Below are 5,004 nucleotides of genomic sequence, written 5' to 3' on the forward strand. Positions count from 1 at the left end.
CACTCTCTTCCCACCATGGCTGACACCACCGCAGCCACACCGCCATCGTAACCACGGCCTCCATCGTCTCCACGTCGCCTCACCGTGTCCAGAAGCTCCGCCGTCGTCTGCTTCGTCAAGCAGACCGAGCCTCGAGCGCTCGTTCACCCTAGATCCACTGCACCGACCTTGCTCCGCCTCCCCATCGTTGGAGATCCCCTTCGCCGTCACGCTCGCTCCAGTTTGTCCCCGACCCTGCCGCCTAGCTTGCTGAGACTGCTGTGAGCTCCTGCCTCTCCCCCTCCTCTCTGTTCTCAATGCCGTCCACCATAGCAACAACATGAAGCACAACCGCATGCACCGCCTCCTGGGCTCGTCACCAGCGTGGCTCTGGCCACGCAACGGCCTCTCCACCGTGTCCACTAACCTCGACGCACCGCGTAGGCCATGTAGGAGCTGGCCCCATGCCTCCAAGATCACTGCAACAACGAGTTCATGCTCGTCCGAACTCTGGCAGGCGCCAAGCTCGTCGGCGGCGTTGTTTCCGGTGACCTTGAGCTCAACCACCACCACCCCTCAACACGGCTTGCTCCCAGCTACACGTAGGTGGCCTCCATCGTCCATTTGGTCGCCGGAGTGCAAACCCCGCACCTCCACCATGTTCGGTCGTCGCCGGTGGCTAAACGCTGTCGAGTTGACCCTGTTTAACCAGGGATTTGATCCCCCTAGGTCACTGGCATGTGGGCCCTGCCCTTCGGTCAAACCTAGCTTTGCGAGTAAACTAACCTTAATTAGTTAGTTAACTAACTGTGACACTAACCAGTGGGTCCCACTGGTCAGGTTTGACCTGGACCGCCCAGTTGACTTGCTGACGCAATGCTGACGCAGTAATGCATTTTCTGAATTTATTCTTATTCAGGAAATTCCAGAAATTGTTGCAAACTTCTACAAATCATAGAAAACAATCTGTAACTCCAAATGAAAAGATTTATATATGAAAAATGATCAGAAAAATCCAATCTATCCATCTGTACTGGTTTCATGCATGTTTAACCAACTTAACCTTGCTGTTTAGGGCAAAACATGACAAGGCACTATTTAAATTCGTAAGATGAGTTTGGGGTTGAACCTTGGTTCAAAATGGCGGCCAACACACTCATTTTTCCATGTCATATGCTTGCATCATATTGTTGCATATTGTTGTGTATTGATTGTGTTACCGGTACGTTCTCTGTGGTAGGTTCTGTCTCGGAGGATTACCGTGAATATCCAACTGAAGGACAGTACGTGTCTACCGATCTGCCAGGCAAGCAACCCCACCATTTGACCATATTGATAAAATCCCATGTTCTCGCTCCTGCTCTCATTTACTGCATTTAAGACAACCATGATTCAAACTGTTGTGTGTTGCGGTAGTTGAACCCATTTCCTCTGCATGACCCATCATTGCCACAGTAACTAGATGAAACCCACTAGCATGTGTAGGAGTTGATTGAGCCATGTTTGTGTTTCCTACATTGCTATGCCTGCTATGCTTAGAGTCGTGTCAGGTCTGGTTCATCTGGTGATGGGCTAGAGTGAAATGATTGTGTCGGTGATGAGAGTGAAGTGTTGAACATGATTTGGTAAAGGTATCGATGAGAGGCCATGTAGGAGTACATGGTGGGTTGTTTCATTGGAACCGTCCTAAAGAACTGAGATTTGTATGTGTGATTTAAGATTCAGCTACTACCATGCATTGGGCCCTAAAATATGACCCCGCTTGACTTATTAACCACCCATGTCCTCTGTCCAGGAGTTGCAAGTGGTTTCTGGTGTTTGTAGTTTAATGGAGGCCGTGCGCAACGCTGACCCTTGGGGTGGGCTGTGATGCGGTAGGTATGCGGCCGGGTATGCCGGGCGCCCGTTTGGTGTCTCGAAACCCTGTACACATCGTTCGGGGTCGTATGTGGAAACCTTGGTCGGACTCCCTACGGATGGAACCTGAATAGGCGATAAACCTGGACTAGAGACTTGTGTGGTTAGTCAGGTCGTGGTCTACACCCACGTCGGCTTCCGCTTGAAGGTTGCCGAGCACATTTCATGTGCAGACGCTAAGTGGTGGAAACATGTATGAAGAAGTACACCCCTGGAGGGTAAACATGATCTATTCGAATAGCCGCGTCCGCAGTAAAGGACCACTTGGTTGCCTATACAGTTCATAGACAAGTAAATGGATACTACTAAAAGCCTCAAGATAAGTGTGAGTGTCGTGGATGGCCCTTCCGGAGGATGACGGAAGAGGATCCGCGGTAGTGTATTGTGATGGTGAGTAGTGGATTCGTGTGCGCAAAAGAGTTACAAAATACAGTGATTGTAGGATAGTTTAGCCAAGAGTCAAAGTTGGCTTGTTGCAATGAACTCCACTATCCCTTTATTGATACTATGCATGTATGTAGGATCTGATGTAAGTCTTGTTGAGTACCTTCGTACTCATGTTTGCTTAACTACTGTTGCAGAAGAGAATGTCGCCCCTTCTGATGAGTTTTATGTAGACCTCGACGTTGATGAGTAGCTTGATGCCCAGGTGGTGATCTTGAGCATGTGAAGGACCCTTGTAGATAGATAGGATTCCTCAAGCCTTTTGCTTTCTAGTTTTCTGTACTCAAACAAGTTGCTTCCGCTTGTGCTTGTATGCTTGTATGACTTGAATGTCAGGTCATGTGACCCCTAATTGTAAGTATGATATGTATGGCTCTCTGGAGCCTTTTAAATAAAGTAGTTGAGTTGTAGAGTTTTGTTGTGATGACATGTTGTATTTGCACATATCGAGCATATTGTGTGTATGTTTGAAATGTTTGGTATGTGTGGGATTTGACTACCTAGTTGTTTATCCTTGGTAGCCTCTCTTACCGAGAAATGTCTCCTAGTGCTTCCGCTCAGCCCCGGTAGCTCGCTACTGCTCCGGAACACTTAGGCTGGCCGGTATGTGTCCTTCTTTGTTCCTGTGTATGTCCCTTCGAGGAAATGTCACATGGTGTTCCTTTAAGTCCTTGAAGCTTGCTACAACTTGGGTTCATTCATTGTTGATCGACACATTCATTGCTGGGTCATGTATGCCTGTCCCTGTAAGTTAGTGCCACTTTGGGTTCACGACTAGTCATGTCAGCACAGGTTCTCTGTCATATGGATGCTAGCGGCACTGTTATATATGTGAACCAAAGGGCGGAAATGGTCCCGGGCCTGGTAAGGCGACACCCATGGGAATACCGTGTGTGAGTCCGCAAAGTGATATGAGGTGTTACATGCTAGATCGATGTGACTTAGAATTGGGGTCCTAAAAAAAGATCATCTTTTTGTCTACCTTCGACATAAGAAACTTGAGGGTCTTCGGTCTTAGGCTTATACCATTGGTGGATGCTGATCGGGGTCATGTCCCTAACAAGAACCCCACTCTGAGAAGAAAATGCTTCCTTGGTCCGGAGGGGTTCAATCGGTTGGCCATCGCCCGCGATTTCTGTGATCGTTAACCATTCATCCTGGCGCAACCTTTTCTTCGGGCCTTGTCTTGTTACCGAAGTTTGGCTCGATCCGGAGGGCTACAAAAGAAGAAAGAAGAGTTAATATATGTACATACCAAAACAATTAATGCATCAATTAGCTAGTCAGCACATGCTTAATATATATATATATATATATATATATACCTGATACGTCTCCAACGTATCTATAATTTTTATTGCTCCATGCTACTTTATCTACTGTTTTAGGCAATATTGGGCTTTATTATCCACTTTTATATTATTTTTGGGACTAACCTATTAACCGGAGGCCCAGCCCAGATTTGCTGTTTTATGCCTATTTCAGTGTTTCGAGGAAAAGGAATATCAGACGGAGTCAAAACGGAACGAAATCAACTGGAGAAGTTATTTTTGGAAGGAAAGCAACCCAGGGAACTTGGAGTGCACGTCAGGGAAGATACAGGCTGCCCACGAGGGTGGGGGGTGCGCCCACCCCCCTGGGCGCGCCCCCCTGCCTCGTGGGGCCCCCGTAGTTCCTCCGACGTACCCCCTGCACCAATATATACCTACGTACCCTAAAACTTCCAGGACAGAACCTAGATCCGGAGTTCTGCCGCCGCAAGCCTCTGTAGCCACCAAAAACCAATCGAGACCCTGTTCCGGCATCCTGCCGGAGGGGGATCCCATCACCGGAGGCCATCTTCATCATCCCGACGCTATCCATGACGAGGAGGGAGTAGTTCACCCTCGGGGCTGAGGGTATGTACCAGTAGCTATGTGTTTGATCTCTCTCTCTCGTGTTCTCTCTCGTGTTCCTCTATGGCACGATCTTGATGTATCCCGAGCTTTGCTATTGTAGTTGGATCTTATGATGTTTCTCCCCCTCTACTCTCTTGTGATGAATTGAGTTTCCCCTTTTGAAGTTATCTTATTGGATTGAGTCCTTATGAGAACACTAGATGTATGTCTTGCCGTGATTATCTGTGGTGACAATGGGATCTCATGTGCCACTTGATGTATGTTTTGATGACCAACTTGTGGGTTCCACCCATGAACCTATGCATAGGGGTTGGCACACGTTCTTGACTCTCCGGTAGAAACTTTGGGGCACTCTTTGAAGTACTTTTATGTTGGTTGGATGAATCTGAGATTGTGTGATGCATATCGTATAATCATGCCCACGGATACTTGAGGTGACAATGGAGTATCTAGGTGACATTAGGGTTTTGGTTGATTTGTGTCTTAAGGTGTTATTCTAGTACGAACTCTTTTATAGATTGATCCAAACGAATAGCTTTGAGGTGGTTTCGTACCCTACCATAATCTCTATGTTTGTTCTCCGCTATTAGTGGCTTTGGAGTGACTCTTTGTTGCATGTTGAGGGCTTGTCATATGTTCTATCTATGTTATTATTGTTGAGATAACTTGCACTAGTGAAAGTATGAACCCTAGGCCTTGTTTCCTATCATTGCAATACCGTTTACGCTCACTTTTACCATTAGTTACCTTGCTGTTTTTATTATTT

The sequence above is a fragment of the Triticum dicoccoides genome, chromosome 4B (genome assembly GCF_002162155.2).
Source record: "Triticum dicoccoides isolate Atlit2015 ecotype Zavitan chromosome 4B, WEW_v2.0, whole genome shotgun sequence".
In the NCBI taxonomy this organism is placed as follows: domain Eukaryota; kingdom Viridiplantae; phylum Streptophyta; class Magnoliopsida; order Poales; family Poaceae; genus Triticum; species Triticum dicoccoides.